This window comes from Trichosurus vulpecula, chromosome 6 (genome assembly GCF_011100635.1).
Source record: "Trichosurus vulpecula isolate mTriVul1 chromosome 6, mTriVul1.pri, whole genome shotgun sequence".
In the NCBI taxonomy this organism is placed as follows: Eukaryota; Metazoa; Chordata; class Mammalia; order Diprotodontia; family Phalangeridae; genus Trichosurus; species Trichosurus vulpecula.
In genome coordinates, this window is record NC_050578.1 from 198,141,912 (window position 1) to 198,157,287 (window position 15,376).

Here is a 15,376-nt window from a genome sequence, read left to right on the forward strand (position 1 = left end):
AAAAATGACTCTGAAGAAATTCTAGAACAGCAGAACCCACAAAATAGCAGAGGGAAGCAGGGCTCCAGCCCAGGACGGCCTGGATGGTCACTGGGTAAGGTCTATTGCAGTGTGCTGGGAACAGAGAGGAGCAGAGCCCAGCATGGGCCACACCTGAGCCAACCAGACCGGGAGCCAGGAAGAACAGGCTGTAGAGCCCTGAATCAGTGAGCTGTGGCGGTTACCAGACTTCTCAACCCACAAACACCAAAGGCAACAGAGAAGGTTAGTGGGAAAAGCTGCAGGGACAGAGAGAAAAGAGTTCGTAGTTGGCAACAGCCCCAAGGGTAGCAGAGGTGGTATAGCTCTGAAGCTGCTTCCAGAGCTACAGCTGCAGTTGCTTCTGGCCCTAGGCACACCAGGTGGGAGGAATTAAGTGGTGGATCAGAGCAGGAATACAGAGCCTGCTTAGGTCTGAGTCATGGTCCAGGTTGGCAATTCTTGGGGGAGGAAGAGTACTGGTGTGGCAGAGCTTGCTGTGTACCTCTGAAAACAACAGCACAGCCCTTCAAGCTTGAGACAAAGTACTCTATACTCTACAAGCACTCATACCCTGGCAAAAAGCTCAAGGGTCAAGTACTGGGCTGGGAACATGAACAGGCAGCAAAGATGGAGTCAGATTCAAACTCAGACTTCAGAATCTTTTTTGGCGACAAAGAAGACCAAAACATACAGCCAGAAGAAGTCAACAAAGCCAAAGAGCCTACATCAAAAGTCTCTAAGAAAAACATAAACTGGTCTCAGGCCATGGAAGAGCTCAAAAAGGGTTTGGAAAAGTAAGTTAGAGAAGTAGTGGAAAAATTGGGAAGAGAAATGAAGGTGATGTGAGAAAACCATGAAAAACAAGTTGATGACTTGCTAAAGGAGACCCAAAAATACTGAAGAAAATAACATCTTAAAAAATAGACTAACTCAAATGGCAAAAGGGCTCCAAAAAGCCAATGAGGAGAAGAATGCCTTAAAAGGCAGAATTAGCCAAATGGAAAAGGAGGTCCAAAAGACTACTGAGAAAATACTACCTTAAAAACTAGTTTGGAGCAAGTGGGAGCTAATGACTATGAGAAATCAAGATATTATAAAGCAGAACCAAAGGAATGAAAAAAAATGGAAGACATTGTGAAATATCTCATTGGACAAACTGCTGACCTGGAAAATAGAACCAGGAGAGATAATTTAAAAATTATTGGACTACCTGAAAGCCATGATCAAAAAAAGAGCTTAGATATCAACTTTCAAAAAATTATCAAGGAGAACTGCCCTGATATTCTAGAGTCACAGGGTAAAAGAGAAATTGAAAGAATACACTGGTCACCTCCTGAAAAATATCCCAAAAAGAAAACTACTAGGAATATTTTCACCAAATTCCAGACCTCCCAGATCAAGGAGAAAATACTGCAAGCTTCCAGAAAGAAATAATTTGAATATCAAGGAAACACAATCAGGATAACACAAGATCTAGCAGATTCTACATTAAGGGATCAAAGGGCTTGGAATATGATATTCCGGAGGTCAATAGAGCTAGGATTAAAACCAAGAATCACCTACCCAGCAAAACTGAGTATAATGCTCCAAGGCAAAATATGGATTTTCAATAAAATAGAGGACTGTCAAGCTTTCTCAGTGAAAAGGCTACAGCTGAATAGAAAATTTGACTTTCAAACACAAGAATCAAGAAAAGCATGAAAAAGTAAACGAGAAAGAGAAATCATAAGGGACTTACTAAAGTTGAACTGTTTATTTACATTCCTACATGGAAAGATGATGTGTATAATTCATGAGACCTCAATATTAGGGTAGCTGAAGAAAATATATATATATGTATATATAAATATATATACATATATGTGTGTGTGTATGTGTGTGTGTGTGTGTATACACACACACAGAGGGCACAGGGTGAGTTAAATATAAAGGGACAATATCTAAAAAAATTCAAATTAAGAGATGAGAGAGGAATATATTGAGAGAGGTAGAAATGGGGAGATAGAAATAGAATTGGGTAAATTATCTCACATAAAATTGGCCAAAAAAAGCAGTTCTATTGGAAGGGAAGAGGGGGCAGATGAGGGGGAATCAGTGAATCTTGTTTTCACCAGTTATGACCTGAGGAGGGAATAACATACACTCTCAATCAGGTATCTTACCCCACAGGAATGAAGGAGGAAGGAGATAAGAAAGGTGGGATGATAAAAGGGAGGGCAAATAGGGAGAGGAGGTAATCAAAAGCAATCACTTTTGAAAAGGGACAGGGTCAAGGGAGAAAATTGAATAAAGGGGGATAGGATAGGAAGCAGCGAAATATAGTTAGTCTTTCATTACATGAGTATTGTGGAAGGGTTTTGCATAATGATACACAAGTGGCCTATGTTGAATTGCTTGCCTTCTTAGGGAGGGTGGGTGGGGAGGGAAGAGGAGAGAGAATTTGGAACTCAAAGTTTTAAAAGCAGATGTTTAAAAAAAGTTTTTGCATGCAGCTAGGAAATAAGATATATAGGCAATAGGTCATAGAAATCTATCTTGCCCTAGAAGAAAGTAAGGGAAAAGAGGATTGGGGGGAGTGGGGTGACAGAAGGGAGGGCTGACTGGGGAACAGGGCAATCAGAATATATGCCATGTTGGAGTGGTGGGGGAGAGTAGAAATGGGGAGAATATTTGTAATTCGAACTCCTATGGAAATCAGAGCTGAAAACTAAAAATATTAAATAAATAAATAATAATTTAAAAAAAAGAAAAGATAAAGTTGAATAATAATAAAAAACCCTTTAATTGCTCAAGAAATCCCCCTCACCACACATTCCCTCCAAAGAAGAAAGAATCATCAATGTATATTTGAAGGCATAGGGAAGGATTAGATTTTTTCTAATTATTCTTAGAAAGCTAGGTACCTAGAATAATAGGTAGATTTTATAATAGACATAATTCTTCTTAATAAAAGGAGAGAACAGCAACAAGAAATCTTAACAATTAAAGCTGTCCAAAATTGAAAGCTATGCCTTCAGATATACTGAGTTGCCCATCAGTGAAAGTTTTCAAGGTGAGGCTGGAAGACCTATTGTTTGAGGTGACATAGAGGGGATTACAGTACAAGTATAGGATGGACTAAAATAGCATGTTAGATATCTTCAAACTTTAGGACTCTATGATTATTTTAGTAAATTCAAAGCCCTGGAATCAATATTTAGTTTCCTGTCTGTGACGGCTAGCAAAAAATAGTTTGAAAAAAAAAACTTAGCGGTAAGGGCAAGATGGTTTATCAAAGAGAACAGTACACTCAAGTCAAAAGACTTGGATTCAAGCCCTGATTCTGCTGCTAAATAGTTCAGGTTTCATAGCCTAAGTTTCATTTCTCTGTTTCTGTGTCTGTCTCTGTCTCTGTCTCTCTCTGCTGTCTCTCTGTCTTTCTCTCTGTCTCTCTGTCTTTCTCTCTGTCTCTGTCTCTCTCTGTCTCTCTCTCTCTCTCTCTCTCTCTCTCTCTCTCTCTCTCTCTCTCTCTCTCTCTCTCTCCCCCCCTGTGTGTGTGTGTGTGCGTGTGTGTGTGTGTGTGTATGTGTGTGTGTGTGTTAAAGAATAATCTCTTTATTCTGCTTGGTCATAGAGAATAGAACTAGAAACAATGGGTAAATATTAGTTTGCAGTTTATGTTGCTTTTATATCATTCTTAATTTTCAGTTTCCCTCAGGGTGAGATTGATCCAAGATCATAATTTGCATTTCCCTCTGAAACCCTAAACCACATGAATACCACCATGAAATTTATGACTAGACAACAATAATAGCAGTAATAATTATTTACCAACTATTCATCTCTAATTGAACACAATATAACAATCACACTCTACTATTTGTTTGCCCAAAACTATCTGACTGAAATACAGATTTAACTTCTTACTCCATTTGCTTTGCCAACTAACCTTTTCTACCCAATCTTCATTCAAGCCCAGAAAAGAGTTATAAATACATAATCCTAAAAGAAAACAGACAGAAAGTTACAACTGGAAGATTCCTTAAAATATAGTACTTCTGAATTGGGGGAAGTCTGAAGATAATATAAAAGCCCCTCATTTCACAAATGAGAAAATTGATGCCCAGAGAGAAAAACTGACATGTAAAAGAGGGCACAGTGAGAGATGTGGGGACTTGAATGTAGGTTTTCTAAATTCAAATTCAATACTCTTTTCACTCTTATGATGCTTTCTATTTCTATTTATCATCAGGTCAGGCCAAACTTCCCTCACTTGGCCTTTCTTCTAGTCTTTTGTCTGTCTGACCTCTTAATTGACTTATCTTTTGAACTTCTGTCTTGATATAATCTTTGATGTTTACTTATTTTAAGCTAAGTTTTTGTGCTGTCCTGAACAAAATGGTTCCAGAGGTAAATCATAAGATGAGCTAGGTTTGTGTAGATAGAGTACTGAGTCTGGAGTCAGTAAGACCTGATTTTGAATCCTGTCTCAGACACTTATTAGTTCTGTGAACATGGCTGATAATTTCCCATCTATGTGCCTCTATTTCCTCAGTTTTAAAATAGGGATACAAATAGTATTTACCAGGTTTGTTGGGAGGATGAAATGTGATGATTTTTTAAAGTGTTTAATATAGAAACTGAAACATAATGGGCAGTTAATAAATTAATAATAAATTAAATAATGAATGCATATTTTCCTCCCTCCCTCCTTTTTTTGCTTCTTTTCTTCTTTCTCATCACCCAACTCAGTCACTAGCATACCCCAACATAATGAATTTGTCAATAGCAACACATTTTTTTTCTTCTGTCCCTCCCCCATGTCCTCATCCTTGGTGAATAGTGTTGGCAACTGGCAAATTGTCTTTTGGAGTTAAAAGAATCACACTTAATAAAAAAAAGAAAAATAAAAGAATCACATTTCATGACCCAAGAACTGAGACATGTAGATCATATAAGCAAATGACTAGGTGACATATTCGTAATAATCCGTTATCTGCAGCAAGAAGCTCTGGGTTTATGTCCAAATTCTGTTACTGATTAAAACAATAATTGTTTTTGTAAAAAAAGTATTCAGTAATTTATGTATTACACAGCACCATTCACATAACGATCCTGTGATGCGACATGCTAACATGATACCAAATAACTAACACATATAGTGCTTTATTCCCCTCCACCCACTTTGGCCAGAACTGTCATTTAAGGTATTGGTATGTAACTCATTCTCTCAATGTGGGTCAACAACTACATGGCAAATTGCAGTTGTAGAGAGTTTCATGGGACACTACAAGGTTAGGTGACTTTCCCTGGTTTGCAAAATCAGAATGTGTCGTGGATGGGAATTGAAGCCAGGTTTTTCTGAGACTGAGGCCAGCTCTTTAGCCACTACACTCCCTCTCCAATTGTGATCTTTAACATATATTCTCCTCTTGCTTGTTGAATGTCATGTAAAAATGTACATATGTGATCTTCTGAGCATTATAGCCCTGTGTGATAAGTCCCATAGATATCTCCATTTTATTAATGAGGAAACTGAAATTCATAGAAAATCAATGAGTTCCCTTTGGTCACATAGCTAATAAAACCTTTGTTGATTATTTCTAATGTAGCCTGTAAATATCTGGTTTGCACATAGTTGAATATTGAATTCATGTTGGTTCCCATTAGGCTCTGAGGAAAACAGGGAGTGTCCTTTGTGTTTCTTTTTATCCCCAGCTCTTTGCATGGTGCAGAGTACATAGTAGGCACTTAATAAATATTTGTGAACTAACTGTCCCCAGATCTAATTATTATTTTGCACAATGTAAGACATGACAATATTTCCACAAAGCACAACAGTGAATTGGGTTCTACTATCCACCATGGGCCACATCAGTAATATAAGAAAGAAAGAAAATGAATGTGGTGCAGTGGAAAGAGAACTGGCATTGAAGTAAGAAGAAACTCAAGGAAGTTTGAATCACTTCCTGTGAGAGCTTGGACAATGCATTTCTACTCTCTTGGCCATAGTTTTCCTGAGTTGGAAAATGAAAGGCCTGGGCCAGGCAACCTGAATGACCCCTTTCAGTTCTAAAAACTATGATCCATTTAACTGCTACTAACTGATTAAAAATTGGTTAACTTCTTTCTGCCTTAATTTCCTCAACTTTAACGTGAGGATCATAATAGCCTCTATTGCACAGGGTGGTTATGAGACTCAAATGAGACAGTACTTGGTAAAGTGCTTAAAAGGGTGCCTAGCACATACTAGGCATTTAATAAATGCTTACTCCTCTTCCTTCCCTTTTCTGTTATCCTTTTCTATCTCATAAATTTTTGAACCACATACTAATGAAGAGATTTTTGGGGATTGCACTGTGATGAAAAAGATTTTCTTCAAAACCCATACCATCCTTAATACTCCTGGGCACCTATCACATTTGCTATCTGAACTTTCTGAGTATTCCATTTACAACCAGAAGCAAGTGGCTGACATCAATCTGCCCCTAGTCTCCACATATTAAATCTATAAAATGCGATACATTGCTTCTATCTCCCCATGTTCTCAGACATTACCATTCATGGCACACATCAAGTGAAATGAGTGATGGGTGAATCTGTCCTATAGATAAACAACATTCTAATTTCAACTTTTTGTGTAGAGATTACATCGTGGTAACTGCATTTGTGCCCATGAACAGAGTTCTACCCACACCAATCTAAATTTCAGTCAGCACTTCAGAGAAGAGTTCAGGGAAACCTAAGGTGAAGTCAATAGGGGCTTTGTGCATAGAGGGGGCTTCAGTGACTAAATCAATTCTAAATCAATACATTGAAAGAAAGCCAAAATTAAGTGGGAAGAAAAACGTACAACCTAACATTTATGTTCATTGCAACTAGAAAGAATTACCACATATATTCTAACAAGATCACTTGTCTTGAGATCACATAAAGGTGATGTTTTACTTTCCTAATGGCACTCCAATCATTTCCAATAAACTCCTCCTCTGATGCTTCATGGTGGCATGGAGATAACCGTGAGTCTTCTCAAGAAGATCCAGAAGCATGCCAGGTCAAGTCAAATCAAGTCAACAAGACTTTGCCAAAGAAGCATAAGCTCTGGCATCAAAGGTTAAACCTAGTGATTGACTTTGTATCTGACTTCAAAACACCAGCCTCATTAAATTAAGAGCTGATCAGCAGATTGACCACAGATTAGTGAGTTTTTTGGCTACAACTATTCATAAAAACCTAATAAGGTACAAAGAGGTTGGTTGCAATCCAAATTAATTGAAGGAGCTATCCATACAACTGAAATCACAGATCTTTGAAATATTGAAGCAATCTTGCCAGCAAGTTGGACCTTCCATTTTATCTTTAAAATAGCTTTACACATACTTTTCAAAAAGAATTCTTTTTCTGATATTATCACACATTATCACACACTAAATATTGCGACAATGGGAAAAAATGAAACATAACCAAAAATTCAGTGATGGAATCTAATAGAGCATTCAATTCAGGGTATCTGGAGTCCCCTATATGATCAGTACTCGAGGACCAGGATGGCTCATTGAAACTAACTGGACCTTCCTCCTTGTGCACCAGCTCTTGCTGCATCTCTTTGCTCAGTGTGGGCCACAACTGCAGCTGCTCTGCGGCCAGGTCCATTGCAGTCTTCTCCTGGTCAGTGTTTTTCGGAATTTTGTCCTATGAAAGAAAGTAATTAGAATGGAGAGAAAATACTAATAATTTTATATAGTCCAAGGAGTGAGACAGAGGTTGTTAAAAAATGAAGAATATGTTTCAATAGCTTAATATTTGGATAACTATAACCTGTTGTGTAAAAAAATAAATAAAAATGGAAAGTTAATAATCAAAAAAAAGAAATTAACTGGACCATTATTTTAATTATATTTTTCAAGTCACAATGCATAGAATTCTCCTTCCTTTATTTTGCATCAATTCCTACAAATCTTCCCATGTTTCTCTGAATTCTTCATATTTGCCTTTTTTTTAAAGTTCAACAGTATTCTTTTGAAATCACTATCATTATCAGCTGGCTCATGTCCTACTGCACCTATAAAATCTTCTCTGGTGAATAGATTTTTTCAGCTATACGTCATTTATTTCCCATCTGATCTCATAATAGTCACTGTTCCTTGTATGTACTTATGTTCTCTTCAACTCATCTGTCTTATCTATAGATGCCATATCCCCTACTTAACTGTAATGCCCTTCAATAGCATAGGACACATCTCATTCAACTATGAATCCTATCTGGTACCTAACATCAGGCACTTTATCAATGTTTGTTAAATGAATGAAAGAGTTTATAATGAACTATTTAATACCTCATATTTAATTCAATGATCCCTCTTTAATATGTTCTCAGTAGGAGAGCTGATTTGAAACTGAACCTATAGAGAAATAACTATTCTATATCTCTGGACCATTGGCTAAAGCTCCAATATGGGATGTAAATTAAAACTTATCTCATGATACTGGAGAAGAATGAGGTTTAATTACCCCAGATGTCAAACACGGGAATTCTACATTTCCAATTTTAATAATGATATTGATATCTGTAGCCTAGAACAAATAATAGAAACCCTTAGCTAGTGTTTCTATAAGTCAAATAGAGGTAATCACCAACAATACATTCCACAGGAATATTGTGAAGATTAATTAATTAATGTTCATAAAGTGCTTTGATTAGGATGTTATTAGCTGTAGATTCTCTCATAAATTCCTAGTCGGGAGTCATCCAAAATTTCTTCTTTCAAAGACTCTTTCAATATCTACTTCAAAGTACTCCTGCATCCTTCTGTATTAGTGTTCATCATTCCACAATAATTTACCTGCATTAGTAAGATTTTGACTATATTAACTTCTATGTGCCCACTGCTTTACAGTAATTGCTTATAGATCCTTAAAGTGTTATTTATCTAAGAGAAGGAAATTAGGTCATCTACTTCAGAGGTATTAAACTTGGGCATGCCACCTACACACTTCCTGAATGGGGCACAAACTAGATTGTAATTGGGCAATATTTAGCAAAATAAATAAAAATTCACCATAACATGGGTAACACTGATTTATGGTTTTCTTAGTTATTATGTGTCCTGCAAGGATCCATTTCTATTTCAGTTTGATACCATCAATCTAGTCTAACTCCTTTTTTAATATTGCTGAGGGAATCTTGGGCTAAAGAGGTAAAATGATGCGTTGATGGAGAAAGGAAGCTGTGAACAAAAAGATGAATTTCACTGACTTTACAATTTACTTCTTGGAGCCTACAAACCTTCACAGAAATATTGTGTCCAAAATGTGTTACATTGAATTAATTGACTTGATGAGTTATTTTTTTATCTTAATAATTCTATGTATACCTCCCCAGAAGCACATAATTGATGAGTTAGAAAGGGTTTCAGAAGTCATCTAATCTATTGGTATCCCCATTCCAATGTCCTCAAAAAAAATGGTACTCTGACCTAAAAAATAAATGTTTCTAGTGATGAAGAACCTATGATCACCACCATCACCCAGGGAGTCCAAAGTGCTTTTGTATAGACAAAAAATTTAGAATCCATCCTACCCCCTTTAGACCAAGAGATAATCTGCCATTATGCAACTCACATCCATTGGCCCCAGTCCTGCCCTTTGGAGGGCAAAGAGAACAAGTCTAATCCTTCTTTCATTTCAACAGATCTTCAAATGCGTGTTGGTAGTGATAATATCTCTAAGTCCTCTTAAAGCTTACTATTATTGATTCTGTCAGATGATCCTTATATAAGATGGTCTCTAGTCTTCTAACCATCCTGCATACCTGAACAGACTGTGTCTATCATTATCCTTTGTAAATGTATCTGTAAGGTGCACAGAATTGACTACAATACTACGTAGTATCATCCCACTGCTTCATGGGAGAAGTAAGTCTTGGTGGTCATAGAATTTAAAGGTGAAAGGAACTATAGAGTTCTACCACCATTTCTATAAATGAGGAGACTGACATCAAGAGAAAATAGATGACTTCTACAAAGTCATGCAAGCCACTATTTTGAGGAGGGGAATTCAAACCCTTGTCCTCCTCTATTACTTGAACTACCAGGAAATCCCTTAGCCTTTGGAGACAACTAGCTCTAAAAGAAGGATTAGGCTTTGTCAGTTTGTTGATCCTTCTTTGATTGATTCTACACATATTGAAAAAGCCATTTTACTTAGCAAGCCTCCATCTGCTGGTGCTTGGTATTGTCCACTGAAGGTTCGTTTGAGAAACTGCCCAAAGCTCATTCTCATGCCTGTTCACTTCTTCTCCCCTATAGTCCCTTCTCCTGACCCTCACCCGGTAACAGGACATAAAGATCACCTGCTATAGCATTGCCCTGAAGCTACTTAAATGTATTCATTGACATATTCATTCAACAAACTTTTACTCAGCACTTACAGCGTATAAAGCACTATGCTACATGTGGCTAGAGGTGACACGAAGTTTAAACAAAGCATGGTTCTTGCTTTTATGGAATTAATACTCTAGTAAGAAGCTTAGACATAAACACAGTATTATGTGATAACTGCATTAAAGATTTGCAATAACAACAATCAAAAAGAGTTATGTGAAGTTAAGGGGGGAAGTTTTGAGCAGCCAGGTGACATAGTGGAGAGGGAGACTCATCTTTTTGAGTTCAAATCTGGCCTCAGACACTTTACTAGCTGTGTCACCGTTGGCAAGAAACTTAAGCTTGGTTTGCCTCACTTTCTCATCTGTAAAACAAGCTGGAGAAGGAAATGGCAAGCCACTCCAGTACTGTTGCCAAGAAAACTCCAAATGGGGTCATGAAGTGTTGGATGCCTCTTGACAACAATAACAACAACAAAGAGGGGAAGTAGTTATTGAAAAGACTTTCTGAAGAAGGTATTTTTATATATGGGCCTTAAAATAAACATCTAATAGGCAAAGTAGTCAAGGAAGGACATGCTAGGATTAAGGAGACGTTGTAAAAGAATCTACAGGTAGGAAAGTACAGCATGTATTGGAGAGACAGACAATGGACTGTTTGGGTTGGAGCATGGTAGAGGATGGTGGGGGGAGGTGTCTAGAGTAGCAATAGGAGATAAGGCTTCAAAGGTAGGGTGGTGTAAGATTATGGAGGTCTTTGTCTGCCAAAGGAAGGAGTTTCAATTTTATTTGAGACAATAGGGAACTAATAAAAATTCATCAGCAAAGGGAAGTTATGATAAGATAGCAGAGGTCCTGCTTCTGAGGATATCAGGAATGATGAATTTTAGGGTGCCAAAAGAAAAGAGGAATTGTACCTTATGGATTTACCACCTGAGCATGAAGTTCTGCATCTGATGCAGAGATTCCAGTAATATTTTCTGAGACAAACCACCAGACAGAACTCCCTACTTCCTTTAACTGCCTCTTATCCCACTACTCAAGTTCCCTGTGGCTGGAGAGGCTGGCTGTGAAAGTTGGCTCCACTGCCCTTTCACTGCTCTGTCATCATAGGCCTATGATCAGCATGGGCTTACCTTAGTCTAATACATAGGGCACATTCTGAATTCCTACTCCTGGTGACTCAGTGTCTATGTCTGTTGAGGTGAAAATTTCTTTCACATACTCCTTTGTCCTCAAACTTCTTTTCACTCTAGATATTATCCATATACCTGCTTTCTATCCTGTGGCACTAGCAGAAAACTACCACTGCCACCCCCTGCCCAGTTTGATAAACTTCAATTCCTATAATCTGCACCTTCATTTCATTTCAATTGTCCATAATAATGGTCATATTTTCTACATCACCATGGCTCAAAACTCAGATACCTCCGTGATATTGAACTATGAAATCCTTCTTTCTGATCAAAACCTTTCTCCTTTCACCTCTCAATTTACCTCAGTCCTCCCAAGTCAAAGTGAATTTTTAATCGTCACTGTGACTTTTGGTCCCTTCACCTCTCCCATCTACCATATCCTTACCTCACTTGCCCTGCTTCATACTCTTTACTCAATAGTTGTTGTTGCTCATTGTTAATAATAATAATAATAATTTATACAACATCTTAAATTTCATAAAGTACTTCTCATATATTATATAATTTGATCTTCTCAATACTCTTTATGGTAGTTTTTTTTTTAAAAGATGGAACTTGGGTTCAAAGAGACTGGATGACTTGCCAAGGGTCACCTAGATCATAAGCAGTTGATGCAGAAAGGCTTTAATTCCTAAAGAGGAGTTTAAATTAAATACTTTAAAACATAGAGGAAAGGAATAAGCATTTATTAAGCACCTACTCTATAAAGTACTTTATAAATATATCATTTGATCCTCTCAACAAACCTGTGAGGTAGATGCTATTATAATCTCTTTTACATTTGAGGAAACTGAGGCAGACAAAATAACTTGCCCAGGGTCACAGCGCTAGGCAATATCTAATGTCACATTTGAACTCAGGTCGTCCTGACCAAAGGCCCAGTGATCTATCCACTGTATCACCGGGGTGTCTCAATAGGCAGCTACTGGTACCCTCATTCATCCCTATTGTATACTAGACTAGGCTTATTAACTTATTTCTGTACAAACCTCCACTGAATGTCTCCCTTATTCCCTCATTGAAGTGACCCTTGCTTCCTGAAAGCAATGTCCATGATAAATTATCTGCCAACCTAAAGTGGCTTCAAACATGGACAAAATGACTTTGTGTCTGCTATTTGAGGCCCAGACTAATCAAGGACAGAGGGCTTCATCATGACTATCAGATGATGGATTGGGGGTAAACATCATCTACTGAACACCATTGACCAGTATATGGATGGGCTTAGGATCTGAGTAGGTGGAGAAGGATCTAGCAGTGGAATATGGAACCTTTGGACATGTAAAATATTTCTTTACAAATCATATCTTTAGACAGGGGAACAGTGACTGTAAATTCATGTCATAATCACAGTTAAGTTACTAAGCACATAGACTGTATTTACCAGAGCATGATATCAAGGTCTGCTTTGCAAATGGGAAGGCTCAGGAAGCCTTGACCGAGATTTGTAATCATGCAAGAGGAAAATGAGCTAATATGAAGGAAAGGGTACACATTTCCATTCCTTCCTCTAGCTTCTATAAACATGATCTATGCCTTCACAATGCAGTGCTTTCCAAAAACAAAGACTAATTTACATGACTCTTGTATTATTTATTGAATTTTTCTTTGACTTTATTTGATCTTTGGACTTTGTTCTACTTATTATAAGAATGGAGATGCTCTGTCTTTTTTCCTTCTGAGTAAACATTATTAATAATTCAAAGCACCTTAACAGCAGGGAGGCATATTGGGGAAAAATGATTTGGCATCCTTCTCCATTTGGCGTGCTCTTGGGGTCATGGAAAATGGTGGTCCATGGGTGGGCAAAGAAGCTTAAAAGATACTGAAATTGAGTTCAAGATGTAATATTTTCCATTTACACAATGATTGCTCAGGCTCAAAAACAAAAACAAAAAGGGGAAGGGGAACCTTAAATGAAAAATTATACAAAGATAAAGCTTTTATTTAAACTGAGCAATGTAACCTACAATATTACACGTGAATAAGAATGAAACTTGCTTATTTCAAACTGACATTCATCACAGCCTTGTATTAAAAAAGAAATATTTCATAGGAAACAACACTGGTGCTACATTCTAAATGTACTCAAGAGTTTACATCTCTACATAAATTAATCCATTTCTGTCATCAGTATGATTACTAGTTTTAAGGTCAGAAGACTCAGAATTCCCTTTCTGAAGCACTTAGAAGTGATGTGATCTTGGGTATGTTATTTTCCTCTGAACCTCAGTGTCTTCATCTTTAAAAAGAGGGAGTTGGACCAGATGATGTCTAAGTCACCTCCCATATTTAAATATACCATTCTGTCATCTTTAAAACAACAACACCTGATCTATGGGACCTTAAGACAATCATACAAGTGATATACGTGTGATAGTACTCAATTGTAACAATGTGAGGCAAGACTGAACAACATCATCACCCAGGCCAATGTTTGGAAAGACCTTAAAAATGGGTAGGCTCCTCTCTGAAACCTCTCTTCTCCTCATTCCATACCCTCCTTTTCCAGCCTTCTCTCCAAACCCCACACATCTTTCTACGTTTCACTTCAGTGCCACTTAGAGCCTTTATAATCTTCCTTCCATCACCTCAGTTAAAACATATTCTCAGAAGAGATTCAGTTACAACTTCCAACTTTTCCACTTATTACCCTGAGTATGTCAGTGACCTCATCTGTAATATGAAGGAATTGAAGCAAATGATTTCTAAAGCCCCTGCCAGCTCTAGAACCTAAGGTCTACGACTCCATAAAGGGAACTCATTCACATTTTTGGTATAAATGACTGATAACAGCTAAAACCTTTACCTTCCTCCTAGGATATTTTACATTTTAATGATCATTAATAATAGTTGGCATAGACACACCTCTTCCTGTTAGTTAGGTACTACAGGCATTATTATCCCCTTGTTAAGTGACTTCTCCTTTATCCCATACTAGTTAATGTCTGAGGAATTAAATGAATCTTAATCTTTCCTGACTTTAACTCCAGGCGGCTGCCCTAAAATCTTTAAAGGAAAGGAATCTCATGTAAACTTTGGCTTTACAGCAGTGTGAAATCACTTGAGGAATCTTCTATTGGTAGAACAGTGGTACTTCCTTCCCAACCTCAGGATATTTCATGTAGCCAAATAATTAGAAATAATCAATCAGCCAAGAAGCTTTCAACAATATGTTGGGTGTTGGAAACGCAAAAATAAATTTAACAATCTGTACATAAAATGTTATACACACACACACACACACACACACACACACTGCTAAGCCCTACTCTTCCATTTCCTGTTAATCAACAGTGGAACAGTGTTGTGGGAGTAACTATGATCCAGTCACCTGTTTCAAGGTGACTGTGGGATCAGGAAACTGTCCTCGTTCCTGACCACTGAACGGTCCAGGGGAGTTATGTCAAGTAACAGGTAGCACTTTCTCTAGGTGTGAGGTTTATTTCTTTGCCAATATTTAGTGCTTACCACTCACCAATAAGTTGAGAAAAATAAAGGCCAACTGATTAGCAGTGTTGCTACCAGGGGCAGGAATCAGAAATAAATAGCAACAACTAGACCTGAAGCCTTTTGTAGGTTTACAAGTGGAGGCTAGGTTACTATTCAGGGATATTGTAATGAGTATTTCTGTCGAGGCACGATGCACTACATGACCTCTGAGACACTTTCCAATTCTGAGTCAGCGATTCTGTGAATTATTGCAAACACCCATATAGTAGTTATTTTTAAAAAAAATCTACCTTGGACAATGGAGAGTGAAAAAAAGAGTATAAAGGGCAGTTTTTAAGGAATTAAA